The 26663-nt window shown below is 37.2% G+C and overlaps 1 pseudogene across 1 annotated transcript; it reads right to left on the bottom strand.

Annotated features, from left to right (window-relative positions):
* Positions 1-12266: 12266 nt before the first annotated feature.
* LOC149029424 (splicing factor-like protein 1 pseudogene) lies at positions 12267-22404 on the bottom strand (annotated as a pseudogene). The gene is made up of 3 exons (XR_016171160.1): positions 21030-22404; positions 16985-18200; positions 12267-16553 (listed from the first exon to the last, which is right to left on the bottom strand). The product of XR_016171160.1 is annotated as a splicing factor-like protein 1 pseudogene (transcript).
* Between the last annotated feature and the right edge of the window lie 4259 nt (positions 22405-26663).

Below are 26663 nucleotides of genomic sequence, written 5' to 3'. Positions count from 1 at the left end.
ATCATCAGTTAACATGTCTGTCACTATATATATAAACATTTTGTTGAATTCAAAAAATAAAATTAAAAAAAATTGGGTCATCGTCAAACTATTCACATAGTCTGGCACTCATAGACCCAAGGGATGGGAGGGGGAAGGTGTTGACAAACGAAAGCTCCAATCTGAAATCTGAAACCTCTTTGGATTAATACATTTACATAAGAGGCTCCACTATTATACCAAAAGCACATCTACAATTTGTTATAGGGATAATTACTGGTGTTCCATGTATTATAGCTTTATTACTAAAAGAACCCTACTCAGTATGAAATTATTGCTGCCCCCCCCCCCCCAGTTCTAACAGTGTTAAGCGACCGTTAAGGTTGAATGTTTAATGTCTATTTTTCCTTTTTATAATTAAGAATGCCAAAAAATGTTATTTTCATTAGAAAAAAATCATATGAAATAATTTTACATATGTATTTTAATCATTTTGAATTCAAATAAATAAACAAATAAGTAAACACCCTATTGGTAGTAGGACTTTCTAAAATGTTAACGTCAAATTAGACAATAAATAAATAACAATCTATTGGAAGTAGAAACTTCTTAAATTGATAACATTAAACTAGAAAGTAAATAATAAAATTAAGGGTAATTTTCATCTGGACCCCCTGAAGTTTGATCCAGGTCACTTATAGTCCAGTTTAAATTTTCTTTTGCATATGACTCCCCTGTGGTTTCAATAAATGGTTAAATAAGGACAAGATTAACAGAAACAGTTTGTTTAATAATTTCGTGACGAAAATACCCTTGGTATTTTTTTGATTTATTTGGTTTAGAATCGTCGTTTCGCTCCCGTCTTCAATAGCAGAAAAATGGGACCTTTTTTGGGAAGATTAGGGCAAGGATAACTACAGAGGTTTTGCGATTGTGCGTTAGTTAAGCTTATCTTCTCATTTCGTTTCTCTCTTTTGGGTTAAAATTGCAGTCTCTCTTCTCTTCTTCCTTGGTTCTTTCTGCCTGCGTGAAAATCCAATCGCTTTCTTTTTAATCACAGTGATGTTACCATTGCTACAAGTAATCCCGAACCAGGGACCGAGTGCAAGGATCATTTCCACTGCTAATCTTGAGCAAACTTAATCCGGGTAATCCATGTCTTGAGCGATGGAGAGCAATATATTCACATGAGAATCGCAGGGGTAATCTGGATTGTCCAAAGCAGAATCTATTTGAACCCTTCACCATATCCGCTTGAACATCTTTTGAAAACACTGGAGTAGGCCCTTGAAGCAAATTATTTGTTAAATTCACAATCATCAACGATGGAAGGGACACCAAAGATTTAGGAACAGGACCCGTTAAATGGTTGTCCCTAACACTAAAGTCTTGTAAGCCTTTGAGCCCATAAACATCTAGTAAAGGCCCTCGTAAAAGCATTTGAGTGTAGCCATACCTGAGTGAGAGACGTCATGTTCGTAGAACATTAATGCTTCCGGTGAGCTTTGAGGTCTGCCCATTTAACCAAAGAGTCAGAATCGAAGATCCGGACAAAGCTTGCGGTAACCCACTGCAATCTAAATTGTTGAAAGCTAAATGTAGATTTGTCAAACTCGACAATCCCCCAAAGATATCGGGAAGCTTTCCCGTAATATTGTCTAATTAGCGAGAGAAGTTACGAATAGTGGTTGCACTCGAAGACTAGCGGGAATTTTCCAAGCGAGAGAGAAATTTTCCAAGCAGTAGAGATGATAGTCCAAAAAAGAAATCCTCTGGAATGGATGAGAACTGGTTTTCATTAAGAAACAAATCGTCTAACCAACTCTTGGTAGAGAACCCGAAATAAATCGGAGAAAAAAACAAGGGTATTTTTGTCACAAAAATTATTAAATAACGGTTTCTGTTAAGTTTGTCATTATTTAATCATTTCTTGAAACCACAGGGGAGCCATATGCAAAAGAAAACTTAAACTGGACTAAAAGTGACCTGGACCAAACCTCAGGGGGTCCAGATGAAAATTACCCTAAAATTAAAAATAACACAAAAATTAGGAATTACTATTTTTTTTATTACCTCTCCACTTAATCCACCCTATTTTAATTCTATGGGAAACCTCATCTTCTAAATCTTCTAAATTAATAATTAAGCTATAGTACAAGGATAATTACTCAATTATACCTTTGAATGAATCTCAATAATGACAAGTTTTAGTACGAATTTTCGAACTCAGTATTAGATTGACCCATCTCGACATATTTTGTCGATGACCTGAATAAGTTAATTTGTGAGATCTATAGCGGAAGTCTGAAAGTAGAGGGCTTAAGCTGAACAACTTAATGGCTCAATTTGCTTATCCAATTAAACTATATATACCCTATTTTCTTTTATGAAATAATTGTGAGATTTTAGAATTTTTGCCTTTTTTGGGTAAGAGATTTTATAATGTATTGGTAATTGACCGAGACATGCCCATTGTAATCTCTTTCCACCTAATGAAAGTTTTTCTTCACCTAACATACCGCATTGGTGTTTTAACCGCATTAAATTTTTGTGTTTATCTTCGTAATTTCTTGTTGTCCCTTAAACAAAATGTAACTATATTCATATATAAATACAATTACATAAATCAGGAACATATTGAAAATGGTCATTTATACACATAGGTTCATTTCTTTTTTTCTTTTTTATTTTGGTAAACACATAGGTTCACTTCAAAATTGTTGTTTATTATAATACAGAACAGAATTTATTTTTTTTTTGGGTAAACACATAAGTTCATTTCAAAATTGTTGTTTATTATACTACACAACAGAAAATTGTTTTCTTCAATTAGGTTTTTTTTTTTTTTTTTTTGGTACCAGCTTCAATTAGGTATGTACCGTATTACATCACTTAACATGTATGTCACATCAAGTTTGCAGGTTAGGAGACACCATGAATATTCCAATATTACAAAACGTCATCAACCTACGAGAAATTAAATTGTTTGAATAGGCTTTGAGGCTTTAAGACATAAATTTAATTGTTTAATATTATATTTGACCAAGAGGGGTTGTTGGGTTGGCAAAATATCAATGTCTTATAGTATCAAATCAAGAATCTGAAACTCCTCGGAACTAAGAGGTGAAATTCTGCATTACAAACAATGCGTAAACCAAACAAACAAACCTCAGTGTCAGGGGCGGACCTATGAAGGGGCCGAGGGGCCATGGCCCCCAATTTTTTTTATTTTTTTATAAATTATCGTAATTCCCTTAATTTTACTAGTTTTTTCTTTTTCGACATGTGAAATGTCGTTATTTACCCCCCCCTCAATATCGAGAACAATCTTTAAAGGTAAACTGATGGATATAAATGTCATTCCTAATTAAAAATATCATTATCAATAATTTATCATTTTTTCAAATACATGTGGAAAAAATGTTAGTGCTTCTTCAACCGGAAGGTTATCTGGCTTTCATTCTTCGCCCCCCTAATATTCCATCATGGGTCCGCCCCTGCTCAGTATATAGACAAAAAACGTTCTTAGTGTTCCATCAATCTCTACAACCCACACTCGACCAGCATAATGTTTCAGCATAAGAAACAATTTAGGCTTTTATGGGACAGTTAAACCAGAGAACCTTCATCTAGTGCTCTTTCTTCTTCTATGCATTTTGATTGTATGTGTCTCTTTTTTTCTTTCCCAATGGATCTCATGGATGAAGACCAAAAAGGTCGAGTCAATACCTGTTGGGTTTCACTTCAAATTTTCCTTGCCTTCATATATTCTGAGTAATTTGCAATCCACAATCAACAAGAAGTGAAAATTCCTACCCAAAAAAAAAGAATTTTGACTCAAGCCCATGACTTTCCATGGAAGGGAGATGAAGACTCATGATTTTTCATTTACAACAGACGATTTTAAACTCAATGGAGCATGGAGGCACCATATGAAGCATCAACTACATGCATTGTTTCATAGAAAATATGGTACAACCTGAATGAGGCGTTAGATCTAGTAGTATATCCAAACATGTTGACAAGCCTAACATATGGGTTTAGCACGCACCAGTTTAGATTAACATCTTGACAAACTCAAATGGAACATTTTTTTGTAGTTTTAAATTCTGGCTGGCGAGCTGCAAGCGAGAATACTGATCCAAGTTGTGAGAACATATGTAACTCTTTTTTTTTTTTGGTAGAACAGAAGTTTATTTATAAGGAGAAATCCCTATTACAACCTACACTTAGTTGATCTTTTTTTTTTGTACGAAATTGAAGAGCTTCATTCATGAACTTGAAAGGAATTACAGGCACAGCAAAAAAAAGAACGAGTACAAAAGATAAATGCATGAAACACAAGGTTCGATTTGAACCAAGGAATGGATAATGACCCAATGTCATACATGCAATAGACAAGGTCATCCAAGCTAAGGAATGGGTCGAGCCCAAGCCCTTAGAAAGGTGGTTGTAACAACCACAGTAACAATTATGCTCAAGGAATACGACATATGTATCCTCCATCACAACTGACATGCCATAAAAGCGGACTAGACATGCCACAAGAACGGAAATACACGCTACAAGGGCTGAGAGATAACACGCCACAAGGGCGGAAATAACAGCGACAACGAAGATACACCAACGGCGACCAGCAACACGAGACTCTTGCAGCAGCAAAACTTCCAGATACCCAGGAAACACATCCAACTCCGGCGACCAGCAACACGAGACTCTCGCAGCAACAAAGCTTCCAGATCCCCAAAAAACACGTCCAACTCCGGCGTAAAATCTTCAGATCTGTAGAATGCACTACTAGATCTCCCATCTTCCTGGATTCTTTTTTCCTTTTTCTTTTCTCTAAGAAACTAAACCTTTCCACAGATTACGGATAAAGAGAGCATAGATTGGGGGAAAAGAGAGAGCAGAGGGAGCAACCGAGAAAACTAAAGACTGAGAGATTTGTTTTTTTCCCTTTTCCTCTCTAAATCGGTCACGGGAGAGACGAAGAGAATGAGATCAAGGGGGAGAGGGAGGTGAGGAGCAGAAACAGGGGTGGGGTGTAGGTGGAGATAGTGAAACAGAGGGGCGGAGAGGTCGCGGGAGACAGAGAGAGAGACGGCGAGAAAGAGAACCTGAGAGATTTTTTTTTCCCCTCTCTAAACCGATCACGGGAGAGAGGCGGAGGGAGAGAGGGAGGTGTGGAGCAAGAACGAGAGGCGGAGAGGGAGAGAGGCGGAGGGAGAGAGGGAGGTGTGGAGCAGAACAGAGAGGCGGAGAGGGAGAGAGGCGGAGGGAGAGAGGGAGGTGTGGAGCAGAACAGAGAGGCGGAGAGGGAAAGAGGCGGAGGGAGAGAGGGAGGTGTGGCACAGAACAGAGAGGCGGAGAGGGAGAGAGGCTGAGAGGGAGAGAAGCGGAGGGAGAGAGGGAGGTGTGGAGCAGAAAAGAGAGGTGGAGAGGGAGAGAGGAGGTGAGAAAAGCAGGTGGAGGTGGAGAGACACAAACCGTGGCGGAGACGATCAGTGTCTTCAGAGCAGGGCTAGGGTTTCTTCTCTTCAGAACTTTTATTTACTTACCTTTAATATCTAGTTATGTTACACCTACTTGATCAAACATATGTAACTTGCATAACTTATCTTAAATTATTACAAAAAAATGATGCTAAAAGAAATGGGATCAGTCTGATCAGAATAAGTGGTAATAACTTTTACATTTTTAAAATGCAATTAACTATGGGCTGACAAAAGATGCCTTACAAAAATAAACTAACAAAGGGGACAGCCATGCAATAAACAACAGAGAATGCATGCATCTCACACTACGTCTGATCAATTTGACACCCTCTTTTCAAATCTACCATCACTTCTCCTCTACAAAAACTCTAAAAGCCACCACTAACACTCTGATAGCAACACATGCATTGCCTTACTACCTTTTAAGGGATTGTATGGTAACGTCCTAATTTTATTTTTTTTATATGTTTTTGTTGTGTCTTTGAAAAACAAAGAGTCAATTATCAATTTATTTCTTGTGTTTTTTAATCCAATCTATTTCTTGTGTTTTTACTTAATTTTTGTAATCAAAACATAACCTGTTATTTTGAAACCTTAAAACTCAATGCTTCGATTTATTATGGAAAAATAATATAAATCAGTATCATACAACTGCTTCGCATTCCATGGCATTTTTCAACCCAAAATAAATAACAAAAACCACAGACACTATAAAAATATATCAAATTGGAGACACCCCAAATGTATCGTTAACATATTATAATTTGTAAACGTAGATCTGTTCTAGTGGTTGAAACCAACACCTCTTTGAAAGGATTGTAGGTTCGAATCTCGCTAAGGCATATTTATCCCCATCCCCCGACTTAATAAAGCCCCTTTGTACAAAAAAAAATCATAATTTTATCCTATTGTATAAATTAAATTTAGAAAGACCAATATACCCTTTATCTTTTTTATTTCTCATCTTATCGCCACCCATTACCTCTCAATGTTCAATATTGTTAGTTCTCACAGGCTCTGATAAATGACTGAGTATATTCTTGAATTTAGTTTCATTCGCTTCTTTAGGTTCATTTGCTCTCGGATAAATGACTGAGTATTCCAAGACAAATGCTTCTTGAGGTTCATTCATCTTCTATTAACCTAAATCCAAGGGTCTATGAAAGAATTCAAGAACAGCATAGATGGAGGCAGAGGCGGAGCTACTAAGGGGCCAAGGGAGGCTATGGCCCGTTCAATTTTTTTAAAATTTTCATATTCCTTTTATTTTTTCCTTGATTTTCTCTTTGTATGTTTGAAATACACTATCCTAAATTTCAATTCCTACTAATAACAATTTAATCTCATTTAAAATTTCAGCCATTAATTTTATTAGATCTAATCAATAATCAATGAATTTTTTTTTGAATTCCTAAAAGTTTCGATTCCTACTAATAGCAATCAGTTGGATATTTAGAATTTCTAACTCTTGATTTTATTAGATTTAATCATAATCATTAAACTTTTTTGTACTTAATTTATGGAAATTGATTGTTTCCTCATATTAAGTTAACAGGCTTCAAATCTATCTTTTCCCCTTCAATTTCTTCCCCACCTTATTTTTGTCATGATTTTTTAAAATTTTAAATGGTAACAAATCTAATCCTACAATTTTAGTTCATATGCTTTATTTTAATATATTTTTTATAATTTACTTATAATTGTGTTTTTTTTTTTTTGTCCTCTTATTAATTTACCTAAATTTTTAATGTGTCATAATTTAATTAAATAATTTAGAGGAGGGACCCATAGAGGGTTGAACACTCGAAGTCGAAGATTATATGCACAAAGAAACAACACTAGAACAGTTATGCGTTGGCATAAAATAACATCTCTAATCTAACATTTTATGTGCAGAGAATAATATGATACATTATGGTTTAGAAGAAGGACCCAACATCTTTTTATATAGAAAAATTCATTAGATCGTTCATCAAGATCTAACCGTCCCTATTAGCCCATACTAGCCCATCCAACCCAGATCAAATAAGAAAACCAAATTAATATGTAACACAATCAATGAAGCCCAACTTATAAAAAATATTTTATTAACATTTTAAACTCCAAACTATTACAATCATGAGAGACTCGTCAGAAAGATTGAGGGGAGCCAATAGAGTCTCGGATCTCAAGAACACGAATTTTGCAAGGGGAAAAAGAAGAAAAAAAAAAGAGAAACAAAGAAAGATGTAGAGTCAAAATGGATCATACAAAGTAAGGCTTTTTGGCTTCTTTACCTTCATTCGTTTTCTATTAAGCTAAATCAAGAATGTACTGGAATTGTGTGGGCATTGAAATCCCTGACAGCTTCACTGGGTTAGTTTGTGTTAATCTGTAGCAGGCTTCAGCTCTTCGAAAGAAAAAAATCTTCTCATCTGGTTTTCTGATTGAGCAAATGCAACTAACTATCGTTGCTGCTTGTGGGAAGTGAGGGAGTAGAGTTGCATAGAAGAATTAGGTGGAAAGAACGACAATAATTTGTATTTTTAGAGGCAAGTGGTAATTGTTAATATTATCAAATTACGAGACATTAACGACAATTTAGAAATTATGAATCATTTTTTCAAAACACCGATACCAAGTTCCAAAAAAATTTGTAGTTAGTTATCATGAGAACCATACAAATGAGGGTAAACTATATAAATATCCGCAAAAATTATTATTCTTCACCGTCCTCTTTCAGTCTTTCTGGGAACATAATAGTTTACAAATCCCAGGAATTAAAAAACCAAATTGGCAGAAAGGCAATAGAACAAGAAGTTAATATTTTTGATAGTTAACTAATCTCTATAATGACTCTCTTGAATGTACTCTCAGCCTTTAATATCTTGGAATATTGATAAATCATCATCTTAGCCACAACCTCAGCTTTTGGGAGTCCCACCCAGGTCTTGGTTGCCCTGTAAAATAAGGGCTTTTGTCTCATTTCTAATTTTTATTTTTAACAGTAAAAGAACTGTTCACAGTTCATTATAATTGAGCATGTAGGGTTTGTGGGTTGCTCTTGCTAGTGATCAAATCAATCCTGTTAATGCTGCTTCCAAGAAATCCAGTCTGGTTTTACCCAAAAAAAATAAAATCATGTCTGGTAGAAACTTGCAAGTGGATTATAAAAAATAAAAATAAAAATTTGTAAGTGAAAAAATAGAGGAATCAGCAGTAAAATTAGAAAATGGGGGATGGTTTTGCAAGTGAAAGGAATGGTACATCAGGTTTCTAACGAGGAAGAGAGATGGAGAGAATTTTTTCTGGAGAATTTTTCTGGGTAGGGCTTTCATCAGGTTTCTATATTAGATTCCTCATAGTTGAGACTGATTGTCAAGAAGTAGGAGTCGTGTTTCAGTATTGTGCATTTAATGAGCAGCATTGTGCTGTCTACGGTTGAGATCAAAATTTCGATCGTCTATTTCGTACATGTGGGTTTTCACTTTTTAGCGACACGGTCAGTCAAGGTCGAAATCTTGACCGTAGGCTGCAAGTGCTACGTATTAAGTACCCAACTCCCAAGCTAAAGGCTAAGAAGTAGTCAGTATCTTATCGTCATCAGATTTGGCGGCACTGAGTATTGGTGGTTAAAATAGTCTGAGACATCAAGCATTTTTGTAATTTTGCATTATTCTCAGGATGAGTAACAGTACGGCCAAAAAAAAAAAAAGAGAGAGGGATAGCATGTGGTATATATGGGTGATTTGGTAAATTTAAATTTTGGGAATTTTTATAATCTATCAGTTAACATGTCAGTCACTGTATATTTCAAATTATTTCAGATACTGTTGTTGAATTCGAAAATTTATTATTATTAATTTTTTCATCGTCAAACTAGTCACAACGCTTGGGGACTCACAGGCTCAAAGGATGAAAGGGGGATGGGGAAAGTGTGGAGGAACTGAGGAAGAAGGGGCAGGTGGACAAAAGTTTGGATACGAACCTTCTTAGTCTTAATACAAAAAAATCACCACCATTGCATCAAAAGCACATCTAGAATTTATTATATTATATGGGCTTGCTCTTTATGAGTTTGAACGAACCCTAAAACGAGAAGTGTTATCTTGATCCAAATTTTCGTACCCATCATTAGATTTGACCGCTGACACATATTTCGGTGGTGATCCAAATAACCTAATTTGTGGGATCCAAAATGGAAACAAAAGGCTTGAGCCAAAGGACCCAATGGCTCGATCTGTTTACCCAATTAACTCATACGTACCCTATGTTCTTTTATAGAGTAACTGTGAGATGCTGGAATACTTGCATTAGGATTTTGGGTAAGAATTTTTGTAATATTTTGGGTAAGAGTTTTTGTACCAAAATCAATTAAGATATGTACCGACATAATCCAACAGTCAAATTAAATTTTATTTTCAATGAAAAGCTTGGTAAACATATCAATGTTGTCCAGATTGTGAATGGTGAGCTCGAGCTTCCATGGTTTGTTATGGGTGCTGTTGAGGATTTTTGGAAATTGAAGAGTTCATTGGTTCAATTTCGGGTGATCCACCAAGTACGTGAGACGAATTGGTGCGCTGACCTTTTGGTGAGCTTGATTTCGGTGCCTATGAAGATTCGGTTGGATACGAACGGTTTGCCTTACAAGCTTCACATATTGGTCTGTGAAGAGATACAGGGTAGACAGTTCTTTCGCTACTACTATTGTAACTCCTTGATTATTATATTCATATTATTCTCGCCTTGCTTCCAAAAAAAAAACATATCAACATGCATCAAGTTTTCAGGTTAAGAAACAACATGAATATTCCAATATTACAATATTACCACATCAACCTCAGAGAAGTTAAAGCAAGAGAAGTTAATCCTGAATCCTTCCTCCTAATCCAACCGTGTCTTCCTCAAATTGTGGCTATCATGTACATCATTGCTTTTGATTTATCTTCTAAATTGGCAACAAGGGACCATCCAATGTTTAAATTTGCATAAGAAAAAATTGTCTCTTATGGGGTAGTTAAACCAAAGCATCTTCGTCAGTCTTTTTCTTCCTTCTTCTATGCATCTGTGTCTGTCCTTTTGTTTTTTTCGAGTCAATACCAGTTGAGGTTTATTTTTAAATTTTGGTAATACATACCAGTTGATTTACGCTTTAAATTTTCCTTGTCTTCTGACATCCTCAGTGTTTGGAAATTGGAATCCACAGTCAACAAGAAGAGAAAATGTTTTCCCCCAAGCCCATGACTTTCGATGAAAGAGAAATAAGACTTACAACGAAGGTACTAAATTTTTAAATTTCGTCTGTGTCCAACAACGGGGGTTGGTCCAAATGGTAAGCAGCTTGGTCCACTTAAGCAAGGTTCTGGTATCGAAACCTTGTGGATGCAAAAAATCCCCGCTGGGAGACTCACCCACCACAGCCAGTTGTGCGACCCGGGTCGAACACCAGATTAGTCAGGGCAAAGCTTTGGAAACCAGAGTTGGCAACCAAAAAAGAAAAACTGGCGAAATCACCAAAGTGTGGGGAAAATTTTGGGGACATTTGGGGCGGTTTCGATTGGGGAAAATGTATGATTAGGCTAAGCCAAATGAGAAATATGTGAAGTGAGCTTGAGCAATATTAATTGAAAGAGTCGGGGTTCAATTAGAGAGCAATGATGAAGATTGTAGGCCGAATTGAATTAAGGTCAGTTGGGTTATGAATTTCGCAAGCTAGGATTGGCCTATAGGCCTCGCGAGATTAGAGATTTTCTTTCACGGTATTTCGTCAAATTAACTCCATTTTTGCGAGATTTTGAATTTTTCGCGATCACCATTATATCGCCAACATTTGGTCAATCCTGTTTAAATGTCGACACAGCGATACATTGCCAACCCCTTGCTTACAACAGGGGATATTAAGGAAATGGAATAGATGGTAATAAATTTCCTAAATTCTTAAAGTAGCAATTTAATCTACCATCACTCCCTCTCTAAGCTAACACTCTAAGGGCCTGTTTGGTTAAATAAGTCTGGAGATTTCAAATCTATGGAGTTATAATTTATAAAATTAGATGTTTGGAATGAAATCTGTGGATTCATCCTAACAAACTATTTGATCGACGTGATTTTTGTGAATGTGCAAATGTATAATTTTTTTGAAATCTCTGGATTTCACCCCTTACCCATAAATCTACAGATTCATGTTTTTAGTGTAAAAATGTGAATCTCTAGATTTCATGAATCTAAAGATTTTTACAACCAAACGGGAATAATTCTCAGATTCATGAATCCAGAGATTTGAAATCTCTAGATTCATGTAACCAAACAGGCCCTAAGCCAATGATAGGTTAGTCAAGCAGTTAAAGACCCACCCTCGCACGGAGAGATTTTGAGTTCGCACCCACTCAGCGGCGTACATTAGTAATTTAATTCCTATCCCATAATAAAAGTTACCTTACCAACTTATTAGTTTCCCCCCATTAAGGGATGGCATGGTAACAAATTTTTTTTTTTTCTTTTCTTGTTTCTAATGTTTTCCTTTCATTTTTTGGACCAGAAATAGTAAAAATCATGTATGTTAATCCAATATGTTCTCAAGGTTCGGTGCAATATTGTAATGAAGTGATGCTTTGGCAATTTTGAATCAACTTTCAGAAATAAATTGGCACTTCTCACAAAATAAAATAAAATAATTAAATTTTTTTTTAAATCTGCTTTAAATTATACAGGGGTATTTCTGTCTTTTCAACATCAAAACATAACCTGCTTTCTTCCTTGCTTCATTACCTTTTCGTTTATAAAACACTTCTTTTTTTTTTTTAACCGCACATGATTTCAACAAACACAACCGGTAAGAAAAACCCGTTTCTTACCTATAAACAGGAAACGATACAAGAACATTACCATACCATACAAGCCCTAAGCATTTTATTGTGCCATAGGCATCATATACTCCCATCAAACAACAGATGAATCTTAACATACCCTACAAAAATCTTGCAACATTGACAACTGACGACCCTCCACCATAGGAATCTAAACATACCCTACCAACATCTTGCAGCATGGAACCCCTAAACAGAATCTTCATCAAACCCAACCAGATTCCGATTTGGCAACCCATTCAGCAATATTCTCACCATCCTCTGCAACCCTCGCGGCATATAACCTTTGCATGCTCGCAATCCTCAAATTTTGATTCAAACACGAATGAGAGTTGTTCTCTCAAACACCAACTTGACAATCTTTCTCATCTTCTTCGAACATCAGCGTGAAAATGAGTGTCAGATCCCCAACTTTGAGAGTAGATTAAGAGATGGAACGGGAGATAGAGTAGCCCAACATTTTTTAATAGGGCAAGGACCACAAGCAGTATTTTCTGGGATGAGGAATTATTCATACTCCTAGCAGGCATCCCAAGCATTACGAGATGCACAAACAATGAAGTATTGAACAAAATCAATGCCAAAGAAATCACAAAAGTAAATGAAGCGAAGGAATAAAGGAAACTATAATGGCAATCTCAAAAAGAGCTAAACCATGAAGAGCCATGAAACTACTGCTGGGATAGGATAAATCTCACTTCTCTCTAGGGAAGTGATTGTGTGACCTCTTCCTTCTTCCCCCACAATTTCCCCTTCTCCCTGCAGATCCGCCATCAGTGGCATTGCCTAGAGAACTTTTAAATCACAGTGAGATGAAAACATCGAAGCTGAATAAACACCACATGGCAACATCCAGTGTGTCAGATGCTTATGCAACTAAATGTTACGGCACTATGGTACGAAGTAAAACAGTCTAACGATATGCAAGAAAATCAATACAGCAAGGAATTTGAAGATATCATGCACATGAAAAACACAAACAGTTTAATAAATCCAGGAAAACAAAAATAGTGGCAACCTATATCTACTTAGCACCTTCCCAGGGAAGCCATTGTAGATCTGTACTTGATACTTCAGAGAATTTATTCCCCTTTTTTGTTTGGTGGGGGTTGGTTAGCGTCTCAGTTTGCTCGAGAAAATATCCATTTCCTTCCAAAAACAGAATGCACAACCTGAAATGTTAGAAAATGGCTCCAAGAACATCATTAGATTTTTCTCCTCTCTACATCCAAAGGTCAAGACATGGTCAAACTATTTGGAACCATCAAAAGAAGGGGACGGGATCACAAGGAACCGAGAATTGAGGAGGCCCTCCGGAGGAAAACAACTCATAATGCTAAAGGGAAATCGAATTTCTCTTACATTTCCAAGATAAGAAACTTGAAAACTGAGGTAAAACCTGAAAATATACAGCAACCAGTCAATGTGAATTGCTCATAGTTCAAGTAGCAGATAAGGAGAGGATGCAATGACTAAGACCAACTAAGAATGGACACTCCGTGAATTTCAGATCATTATACAAATAGCAAAATCCGAACACATACAGCAACCCATTAAGGCGAAAGGTTCGGTCGTCAACAGATTTGGGCTGCATGCAACAACCAAAAATCGACTAATGACAGACCCTCCCAGAATGTTTCAGACCATGATACAAAGAAAACTAGTCATGATCATTACTCCTACATTAAACCACCCCAGGAAACAAATACTACATTAGTTGTTTTCCTTGCAAAATGAAAGAGCAGATGTCAAATATTCTACAACCTGTTAGATACAGTTCTATCATTGATACGTACCAGCACACACAGCTACCAAAAAAAGCCACAGGAGGCTTAACGGACAAAACAAACAGTTCAGCTGGGATCTGCAACATGCAAACTAATATCAGCCAATCTGCCCTGAGTTTCTTCATAGTATGGTTAAGCATGAAAATTCAAATTAGACAAAAACCTTGGAAAAGGATGATCCATGGATGACATCCTAACTACTCACCAAGAAGATCATCAGATGGTAATAGAACAAAGACACAGAACGATTAGTTTTAGCCATACACTGAAATGATTCAATGGTACTAGCCATCAAGATAATCTTTGAAAATACATTACATGGCACATGAACACACTGAATAATAGTGGAAACAATCTCATAATCTGTAACCAGTACAGAGTCGAAAGAAGAAGAAAGAGAGCTTGAGGAAGACGAAGCAAGAACACTGGGTAAACAGGAGTGGGCAATAGAATGAACTCAATCATACCTGCCTAAACATATATTTTTCCAACCAAAATAGATTAAAAAAAGGGAATAAAACTCCAATAAGACTAGGACACTAATAACTAAATACCGAACTCAATAAGCAAAACATGATACAAGGACTCCACCTATCGTGTTACATCATGTTATGTCTCACTATCTCTAACAGACAGAAACTGTAAATGGCCACCAGAATTGATCAATACTTTGAAGTTTGATCCTTACTATAGAATCTACAGGGAAAGCAAGACAATAGATGTCTAACAATCATAAACCAAAGTAGTCATATAAATTGACTCCAATAGCACAACATAATTTTACTAAAGATATTCTTTATTTCTGAAAACACATCAAGCAAGTGTGATTGCATTTCATACATCATGAGAAGTAATTGCATACAAAAACCTCAAGTAAGCGGTAGAAAAGGAAGGGATAGGATATTTAAAATGGATGGTGATGACAACTAATGATATCAATTCTACCTTTTCAAGAGTCACTAGCTTGAGTCAGACTATAATTGGTCTACCTCAATGATAAGCAAATTAGGTTTCATAAGCCTATCAACAAAGGATACTGCATATCAAGTAAATTGAGCAATTTCAAACAGAAATCAGCTTTTTCCCTTTCTTTAGCTGGATGAGAAGAAGTTTAAAATGATCTTCATAGACAAGTCAGCATCATTTTTTCCTTAGTTTACCTAGTTGACCAGCGGATTTATCGACTGAGTGTACACTGACAGAAGGAACAATGAGCAATGAGTAAGGTAGCCTTAAGGGAAGGGAAGTGGAAATCAAAGATGGGGGGGCCAGGCCTTCCCCCTTTTTTCGGCTCACATATTGATCCATCATTCCACCAGCAGCAAAGCAGTTGTACAGGTATACTCATTGATATTGTATCACCCTCGAGCTTCCAGCTATGGCAAGTCTTTCCTTCAGTAGCTAAAGCATATAGTTTTCTAAATACTAGTAAACCATGAGCACTAGAAGCTGAGCAAAAAGCCACGCAAAAAAGAAAAGATAATGTATTCAAGCAAAAACGGAATGTGAAGCCATGCATCATCAATTTCAGTACAACCTATTATCCCTGGACCTGCCATATAAAGAACTAGAAGGCACGTTAGGCTACAAAAATGCAAATATTAGCACAAACCGAAGTTAATGAAAAGCACCTCACACATACCCAAAATTGCACCAAGTGTTCTTAGGCATGAAGCTTCCACTTTGGATGAAGAGGTATGCATGACACTCTTCAATGCATATTAACGAGGATAGTAACAAGAGCCTTAGAATGAACAAGAGTGCTATTTCACAAACCAAAGCTAATGAAAAGCACCTCACACATGCCCAAAATTGCACCAAGTATTCTTAGGCATGAAGCTCCACTTTGGATGAAAAGGTATGAATGACACTGCTTCAATGCGTTTTTTCAAGGATAGTAACAAGAGCCTTAGAATGAACAAGAGTGTTAATTCACAAACCAAAGTTACTGAAAAGCATCTCACACATACCCAAAATTGCACCAAGTATTCTTAGGCATGAAGCTTCCACTTTGGATGAAGACGTATGAATTACACTGCTTCAATGCGTTTTTCCGAGGATAGTAACAAGAGCCTTAGAATGAAAAAGAGTGTTAATTCACCCAAAAAAAGAGTGTTATCCAGAACAGAAGTTAAGACATTGAAGAAAATAGTGACCAACCCAAGTGTGAGAAACAGTCATCAATTGTGATAATATAAAAGAGGAAAAAAAGAAGAGAGAGAGAGAGAGAGAAAAAAAATATTTAGCACATAAGTGTTATCCCCATGTGCTGTTGTCCCACTGATAAATGCCATTAGAAGCTCTCCACTCAGCTACTCCAACTAGGATACACTATCATGTCTCTGCACAGCATAACAGCACATCAAGGTTAAAGATGTCAGTCTCAATCTTCCAACAAGTTGAAGTATAGCAACGGTTCACAAGGCCTCCGAGAAACCTCAAGCCTGTCAAAAAGAATACAATCAAAACCAGAAGGAAAAAGAAGTTAATGAATGATAAAAGAATAACAGAAATGACTAAATATATGGTTAAGTGGCACAATTCAGCAAGCAAGAAAGAAAAAGATATTTCTGATTAGCATTATGCTTGTCTCTCCATTAATCTTTCAACAAGATTGACTCTGCTACATAAAAAGATCAAAGTATTAATGCCTCAATAGTCAATACAAATAACAACTAACAAAGGTATTTCTGCTTGAGTTATATTAGATGCCAATTTTCTCTAAAGAGTGTCACAACCTATTTTACTAAAAAGAAATCTATCAACATTTAACACTGTCATCTAATTAAGATTCTTTAGTAATCCATCATTTTTTCATGGCTAGTCCAATTCAATTTAGGGGATCGTGGGAGGCAAAAGAATGTGGCATACTTACCCCTTAACCTGGAAAGGGGAAATCAGAAACTGAGCCATGTCATTCATCTCCGCCATGATCTTCTCATATTCAAAATCTGTGCTATAAGTTGTCTTTTCCACATAGCTTGCAGGTGGTGGTAGTGGCTCCGAAGCCCAGGCTACACTTCCCAAATTCTGTGAATGGTCCTCAGCTGAATGAGGCACTGGTGGCGGTACAGCACCAAAATAGGATGGGTTACCCAAACTAGGAAGATATGGAGGTTGAACATTCTGTGCAACTCCAGCAACTGAGTTCCCATACATATTGTTAGGCACAGATTGTACAGAAGAGTTACTCTGAGACTGCACTCCAGGAGGGGCACACTGTTGTGCTTCACTGCAGGGAATGGTCTGAGATGGTAAATCAGGAGAGGTAGTGGGTAGAGGCAGAGGACGACACTGTGAACCATCGGATGTAGATTGAGCATGAACAGGGGCATACATACTTGAGCCAGGAGGAGGTGGGGCAAAAGGAGCATAAGGAAGAGGAACATGTACTCCCCATGGAACAGAAGCACCCATGTGACTCCCAGGTGGAATATTTCCAAGAGGTACACCTGGTGTATATTGTTGAGATGGGTATCCGTATCCACCAGGAACCTGATTTGGTATGGGGTAAGTTGGCATTGGTGGAGCCGGAGGCCTTGGAGGTGCAACAGGCTGAGGTGGTTTGCCTGCTCATCTTACAGTTATTACTGTTCCCTCCAGCTGATAACCATTCATACTAGCTATAGCCTGATTGGCGTGTGAAACATCACAGTACTTAACAAAACCATAACCTTTGCTTAATCCAGTTATCCGATCCTTAATAACCTTTGCCTGATCAATATTACCAAAAGGTGAAAATAATTGGATAAGAGCATCATCATCGAAATTTGGTGGCAGGTACCCAATGTACAAGTTCTTATCATCATGTTCTTTCTTAACTGCACTCAAACCCAACCCTGGGTGAGACGTGTTCCCAGTAATTCCCGCATTGCTGCCACTAGCCCAAGGAGGATTACTTCCTGAGCTGTTCGGCACAGACGAGTTTTCCTTGGTCAGCGAATCAGAGACGGACTCTCCTAGTTCTGCCAAGAAGTTCTGATATTCATCATCCATCTTTTTGCCAGTTGTGCCTTTCATGGGACAATCTATGGTGGGGTGACCTCCATCTCCACATATTTTACAAAGTACATCACTCTTGAAAGTTGAAGAATGAGCAGTACAGGTGTGAAATCCCCCGGATTTCTACCCCTTTAACCCGTGGTTTTAAGACCGAGAACCTGGGCCTTGATTCGGCGACAATTGTGGACCATTCAATTCGAGCCCGAAGGATTGGAAATTAAACAAATGTTGGTAGATGACCCTTATAATGACTCAAAATTCTCCTAAAGTTTAAGTGAAGAGAGAAGATTAGTCTCGATAGTGTAAAAAGGGTAATTTTGGAATATCTGTAGATCAGTGATGGAGAATCCGATTGACGTAAATAAGATATCAAATCGAAGATCGTCGAAAGACCTTTCCAACGAGCCAAAGATCATCAAAATCGGAGTTCGTTTGGGGGTCCAACCATGAGCCAGAAGTTTGAGCCGTTTAGGTGAACCAACCCCCACCCTATTTTCTGTTTAGGGGCAAAATTGGAAATTCGGATTTTTAAACCCTATTTATGTTTTATCTCATCCGTAAACGCATTTTTGGAGGCTAGAAAGAGGCGGAGGCTTTGGAGAAAAGGAGAAACGAAAGAGAGGAGCGATTTCCATTCTTCCGAAGGTGTCTGTGATCCGAATCTTCGCAAAATCATTACGAAAGGTTAGTTTTCTTTAATGCTTCTCTTACTCACAATTTTGTGAGTATTTTCTCTCCTTTTCTTTTGAGGAATCTTGAAAGGGAAGGTTGTTAGGTATCTTGGTTGCTTTCCTTTATTGTATTAATGTCCCTTCCTAGTTTGTGGGAGTGATATCTTTTCTCTTCTATTGAGGGATCTGTGAAAGGGAATAATGATAGGTGCCCTAGATGCTTATATTTTCTTATATTAATGTTTCCCTTGAGTTTGGGAGTATTGGTTTATCTCCTTGCAAAAGATTTTAGAATTTTGATTCTCTAGGTCATCCACGGGTGATTTATGAGAGCCAAATTTGGGGCATTTTGATTTTGGTCAAATTTAATAAAATTGAAGGTACCCGTAGGATCCTTTTGTTTCCAATTAGATTTTCCCAAAGTTTTATTTCATTATAAACTTCGAGTTGGTGGCAAATTAGTGATCATTCACTAGTGAGGTTGAGAACTACCTTTTTTTAGTCTAGTTTTCAGATTTGGGTTTTTGTGGGAAGATTTTAAGATATCATTTGAAACCCAAATTGGCTCTAATTTATGATAATTATTTCTTTTGCATTAATAGGTTAATATATCTTTAGTCACTAATTTGTGAGAAGGAATTATTGATCATTGGAGGAAGAATAAAGTAAAAGGTGAGGAATATACTTAACTTTATATTACATGTGTAATGATGTCAGTTACTTTTCATTATTGATATCTTGTATTGCTTTAGTATTATCTTGTGGTTATTTTATGTCTTTTGTTAAATATGAATTGCTATGATTTATGTTTATTATTACTTCTGATGTTGCTCCTTGCTTTGAAATCTATTATTGTTGTTATGAAATGGAATGTGATTGTATGAGAGGAGAAATATTATTATTTCTTCTACCTTGTATTTTCTACTAGGGTTGTGGGTTCACCCATTGCCCTAGTGATATTATATGATTGCTTATATTGTGGTTGGGAATGGGGAATGCCCTTTGGGCATTTCTGCCATAGGATACCAAAGGAGGCGGTATGGGACGCATTCCTATGGTGCCCTTGGCTCTCTCCCGATTACTAATTTACATATTTAGGGCATGTCTAGAAGTGTTTGGTTAGGTGACCTCATGAGTACTACTACCCTTTCGGCGGGGGTATTGAAGCCGGTTAACCCGTGATGTTAGTGGTCGGGTCCTCGTATGTCAAGCAGTGCCCACTATCATCATAGAGAGGTAGGGTTGCATATAATAGATAAGGGCTCATGGACACTCAAGACCGGTGAAATAACCCGTGAGAGGACATGGAGATCATCCTGTCCATTATATATGGATGACCACTGGGTTAATGAATGGAGTCCAACAGATGCCTCCATTGAGGATTCCATTTATAGGTGGGAAGGTATTGAACCAACAGAGCACTAGGCGTGAGGGGAAATATCCGGACCATATGTAGTACGAGACCATATGACTTTGCATTGGGCCTAAGATTATCCTTGACACGCGCCAGATCTTATACCAATGGTGATGTGAGAGAGTGGTGACCTAATCCCCAACCATGGCTTGACAGGACTTTACACAACAACCGCGGAGAACCCAAGCATCAGAGCCGTGAGGGAAGAGTGATGAGACCGCCCAAAGAAGACTGGTGTGTGACTTAATGCGTGTCTACCATAGAGACTTCATGATAGAGTTAGGAGCATAATCATTCACATATCATATCATTGTCATTAATTACATTATTGATATTTATGTTATATGTGTGGTGTAGAATCTTGAGAATAAATGTGTGATATGATGTTGAGTTGACCTCACTGAGTTCTGTTGAACTCATTCCTTTTATATGTCTTTTTCTATTAGATTATATTGCAGGTTAAGAGGACTTCTTCCAAATGGAGGATTCGTTGCTAGTATATCTTCTTGAAGGAGTGACCGAAGAAGAAGTGGATGCACATGGAGCTTCATGCCAGTTTCAAGACTATTCTTTTGGGTGGGATTCCATTAGAGAACTAGTCTAGTTTAGTTTTCCGCTGCGTTGAAAATTACTCTCTTTTCTTTTCAAAACTCTAATGTTATATTTTTATTTTGAAGTAATGGATGACTGTAACCATTATTTCGGTTTTGATAACTTAGTATGATAAACTTGATTTATTCTTGTCCATTTAATTATGCTATATCATGTTTTGTATGTCACTGAACCTAGATCTTGCGGTGTATCACCCCCACGGGCATTCGGGTATGACCGGATCCGGCTGGGTGGGGTGTGACAACAGGCAAAATGACGGTGACCAGGCTCACCACACAACCTACAAAACTCCTCATCTTTAATAGTTCCGTCAAAGCAGCAAGTTCCCTAAGTTGTTGTCGCTTATGCTCATTGATTCCTTCGTCGACGGGCTGCAACGGTTTCTCTATCCTCGATACTGCATCATCAAGCCCTTCTTGCGTCTCAGCTTCAACCAAAACATGCAAATCCTCGTTCTCAGCAGGATCGGGTTTGTTCTGCTGTAACCTTCCTTCTTTAGCCGATCCTTTACCCCGAATAACAATCTTTGCACCCGTCTCCTTCTCCATTCTCTTCTGCGTGTTTCCCCTTGGTCCGATGATAAGACCTATAAAATTGTAACCCGGATACTTTCGTGGGAATGTATAGCTTCTTCTGAAGTTTGGGAGGCCTGTAACCTGGTGGTGGCTTAAAAGCTGGATTTCTTTTGAGTATTTCAGAGATAATTTCGATCCTCTCTTGATCAAGTTTTTTACGGGCTCGGGCTTCTCGGGTATTAGTACGATGACCAGTACGAGGATCGTATTCAGGTGGAGGAGAAGATGAACGAGCACCTTCAGGGCGATCATCCAAGAGCACACCAGTCTCCGCAGACTGTAACAAACGATTTATATCAACAAGCCTAGCATTTAAACGCTGGAGTTCAGGGTTAATGTCAATACCTCCTGTGAGTTGCTTCATGAAATCAGGCAGTGGTAGAATTGGATTCGGTTCCTCAGCGGCCCATCTCGATTTCCTTTTACGAGTGCCGCTACCGGAATCATCATTGTGGTTGTCAGACTCCGACGGGGGATCCCACCTACTGCGACGCCTTCGCCTACTAGTGGTTTCCTCTTCTCCTTCAGAACCGTTCTTGTCGTTGCCGCTGCAAGTGTTGGTAATGCCGCTACCGGACAACAAAGGCCTCTGTATCTCCGATTTCGGTACGTTCGCATTCGCAGAAGATAATTCTGCGCCCAACGAAGCTCCATTCTCCGGATTTTGCTTCGAATGAGCTGGATTAGGAGTTTCCGAGTAGAAACCGTGATTTTCACAACGAGGCACAAGGTTTTCGGCAAAGTTTTCCAGAAATGGTCGCGGATATTGATCGTTCGATGAAAGGGTGGGTTGTGGAGGAGGCATAGAGTCTTGATCATAAGAGTCTAGGGTTTCGAGCGAACCAGGCAATCCGTCATCACGATCATAAGAAGAATGGCTATGCAAAGTTGGATTCTGAACTTGATAAGCAGAGGTTCCCGAACACATGTGTTGGTTCTGCAAAAAGATTTCCGAAGATGGTTGAAGTGTAGCTTGGAGAGGTTGCATTTCGAAACTTGGAACAGGAATGGCAGAAGACCATCACAACCTTAAACACGATGAAATCCTTTTAGTTCAAAGCTTCCACTCCTCTTCTTTATACAAATCACAGCTTTTTCTTTTCCCGGTTTGGAAGTGAATTGGAATTTATAAGAATGACGTATTTATAAGGGAAGAACACCAAGAACGGACCAACCGCCTTCACCACCAAGTCATCTTGTCCAAGTGTCCAACTCGATCAATGCTTCAACTACCACCACCAGTCTTTGCGTCTTTGCCCAGAAGTTTCTGCCTTTACTTTTGAGAATTTTACAACGAGATGAAAATGAAAAGAAAATGAAAAGAAAAAGAATATTCGTGGAATAATATAAATAATGAATATACAATAAAGAAAAAAAGATAAGTGGTTGTAGATGATACAGAGAGGGTGACGAAGATGAGTCAAGCGCATGGGTTTTTTTTCCAAGGGTACTTTTGACTTTTTGAAAAAAGTTCAACTTATTTACGTCGTCACTTACCTTTGTTTTCCTAACAATAAATAGTATTATAATATATCTTCCCTTTATAAAGAGTCTATTTGATAATTAGACAGCTTTGGAAAAGCATAAAGAACCTTTTTGGAGCTTCTGATGAGCGTGGAGGACGATTTTTGGAGACGTTGGTTGACATTGGAGATCTGAAGTTTGAGAATAAGTTTTTCTTCATCTTCTTTCAATGTTCTCGAACTCTTTTGTGATGTTTTTAATTTCTAGTATGAACTAATTTAATTTTTTTTAAGATCAGATGTAGTCTATCTTTGAATTTCCACTCTTGAATTCATCAATATAATTTTGAATATTGTTTCCTTTGATTGAGTTTTTACTTCTATTCTTCATGCTTTTGATTAATTGGCCACTAATCAACTGATTTGTTAATTATAATGAACTTAGAGGGGATTTATGTGTTTAGTTCATTAGAGTAAAAGACATGAATTACATGTATGATAAAGATATACTTATATGTTTGTGTAGTTGTTACATGGAAATCCATATAGTGAGTTAGGAATTGAGAGAATTTTTATTGGTACTCGAAAGACTCGTAAATAGCGAAGGGAATTTCGACTATCAATCAAAAAAATATTTGTCAAACTATAAAAAGGGATAAAATGGTGGGAATGCTTAGTTATGATGAAATCTGACTCCTAAGTTTTTAGCTATTAATAAATGTTAATTTAAATTTCAAATTGCAATATAATTTAGAATAATTCTCTTCCTTATTAATTTAGTATTTAATCTATAGTTCTGGAGGGAACGATTATTTTATCATTATATTACTTATTACGATAACATACACTTGCGTTGTTATTTTTAACTTTTTTTTATAATTTCATTAATCTTTCACTTTTTATATTAATTTTCTTCATTTTTTTCCTTTTTTCTCTCATCACATGTGAAATATCACTATTTGGCCCCTTCAACATTGAGAACAATTTCTAAAGGTAAAATAATGGGTTTAAATGTCATCTCTAATTTTTTGTTTTTTCACCACTAGAACAGCTCTGCATTGACAGTCATCCCTAGTTAAAAACTACTCTTCAATCCCTACTTATTCTCCCCTCTCTTCTCTCCCACAACTTTTCTTCCTATTTATTGTCTTCTCTTTCTATAAACGTGGGTTAAAGGAAAATTTTGAAAAAAAAATCTTATTAGATATTCAAAATGTCATTTCTAATTAGAAACTAATTTCTCAATCCCTATTTATTGTCTCACATCTCTCATCTCTCATCTCTCATTTATATAAGCAATGGGTTAAGGAAAATTTGGGAAAAAATATTCTCCACAATTAGGTACTTTTTCTCTTTCTCAATTTATTTATTTTTTATCTTTTTTTTTATTCTTTATTTGATTTTATATTCTTTGTTTCTTATTTCTTTTGCAATTTTTGTTATTTGATTTTATGTTGTAAATAAAATGTCTACAGTACTATCATTGGTTTGCATCTCTTACCTAAAAAAATTTGGTTTGCATATGACTTTTTAGAGTTGAAGTCAGGTGTAATTTTTTTTTTTTTAATGATGCTTTAATTTACTTATATCTTGTTGAAAAAAATATCATTATCAATAATTTACCTATTTTTGTCAAATATGTGTGGGCCCCACAAAATATATGTGAGCCTATTCCTTAATATAATAAAATAATTTGTTTACCAAAAAAAAAAATATATATATATATATAATAAAATAATTCATAGGTGGCCAATTAATCAAAAGCATGAAGAATAGCAAACCGCCCCAAGCAACCGCCATGGTCTACTTGCGGGAAATTGCCCTAATTTGCCCCATATCCTATATACATTGCAAACCCCATGTTTTAAATCATTATTATATTCGGGATTGCTGCTGTGGACGGTTAAGAGGCAAAAAACACGTGCTTGAAGGTGAGAGAAGCGTGGATTGTGATCTAGATCTTTTTTCTTCGTCTGTTTGCAAATCTGGTTGAGGTCAATGAATCCCCTTCACTCCATTCTCTTCCCTCAATTTGGAATGGTGTAGATCCATCTCTTTTATGTTGGGGTAACCTAGTTGTGATTAGTTCTGTTTTCTAATCAATGTGTTTGAGAATATATTGTCTAAAAACAAATCCCTGCATTCGAATAAATGATAGATCTATTCAAGGGAGGTGATTTGGGTAATAGATCTGTGTTAATTTTCGGTTACTGATTTGCACATTTGTTATAGACTTGTTAAGATTGAAATTCGAATTAAGATCATCCCAAAACCGGATTGAAATTGGATGATCAAAAGTCTAAATTTCAGAGTTGGATGACTGTCTGTAACAAGGGAGGTCGCTTGACCCAACTGACAGGCCCAAGCGTCCGGCTGGGTCACAGTGGCTATTTGAGAATTGTGTTTACTTTGATTAGACTCATGACTCTTGTGTATTATTGTAACATTATGTTTAGGTGTTCTCTGAGTCTACTGGAGGTCTTGTAATTGTGGTTTGGTTGCTTTCTAGTGAACTTTTACTTAATTACAAGTAATGACACACTATTTTGTTTATATGCAATGACATGCTATAGTCGTATAATTCATTATAATACTTTCATACACTTGCTGTTTGTGATGTTTTTATATACTTTATCACTTTATGATATTGAACAAAACTGATTGAGTATCTTTGCTTGAGATATCAGAGGGCTATGGGATGGGACATATGCTCACTAATGCCTCTAGCATTATCATAACTGCTAGATGACATAACTATGGAGTCTATAATGGCATGGTTAGGTACCCTACATGCTATTACTCTTTCGGTAGGCGAATTGAAGCCAAATGACCCATGACAATGGTGTTGTAACTCTATTTCATCCTACAACAATAAGCAGTCCATGCGGAGACTCAATGGTCCACTATTGACCACACAATGGTAGGGTTGGGCTCATGGACGTCCAAGGAGCGGCCCTGGTGTCGTGAGGAGTCATGAGAACATTCCGCCCCAATAATATGTGGATGACCATAGGGTTAGGGAGTGGAGTCCAACAGATGTAGCCAGTTCGTGAGGGTTCTCATTCCTAGGTTGCGAAGGATACGGAACCAAGTTGGTGGGTGCCGTACGGGAAGTATCTGGACTTCATATAGTATGTTACCATTATGATTTGGCATTGGATTAGAAACCCCGACATGCGCAAGTACTCATGCCAATGGTCGTAATAAGAGAGTGTTAATTGAAACCCCAATCATGGATGTGTGATGAGGACTTAACCCCTTTGCCCAAGATCCCAATAGAGGTAACTAGTCCGTGAGAAATCAGAGTGACTAGACCTACCTAGAGGAGGGCTTGTGTTTTATCTTAAAGCATGTCAATTATCTAGAGACTTGCATAGTTAGATCTTAGTAGCATTCATATTATTGCATATCATTCATGATATATGTACATTGCTGATTGTGTTGACATATGTACGAGAAATGTGTTATCCTTATTGAGTTTGTCAGAACTCATTCATTTCTTTGTGTGTTATACTAAACTGTACAGATGGTTGCACATCCTCGAAAATTGGATCGTATGACTGAACCCTCTCGTATGAAGAAGATGTGGCACCGTCAGTGGGAGATGGAGATAGCTTCCATGAAGCCTCATGCGGATGTTTGGAGTGTGCTTATAGCACCCATTGATGGCCGAAGGATGCAGATTGCCAGATATTTTGAGAAGTCTTTGGAGAAGAACTGGAGAACCCCCTTTCTTGTTATTCATGAAGAGCACTATTTAGCTTTAGAGAAAGAAACTGGAAAGAATATTATTTAGTTTATTTTGATTGCTTCCGCT

The sequence above is a fragment of the Hakea prostrata genome, chromosome 1 (assembly GCF_041222555.1).
Source record: "Hakea prostrata isolate BN-2017 chromosome 1, UWA_Hpros_2, whole genome shotgun sequence".
Lineage (NCBI taxonomy): Eukaryota > Viridiplantae > Streptophyta > Magnoliopsida > Proteales > Proteaceae > Hakea > Hakea prostrata.
Note: the sequence above shows the minus strand (reverse complement) of the source record. Positions and strands in the feature narration are given on the sequence as shown.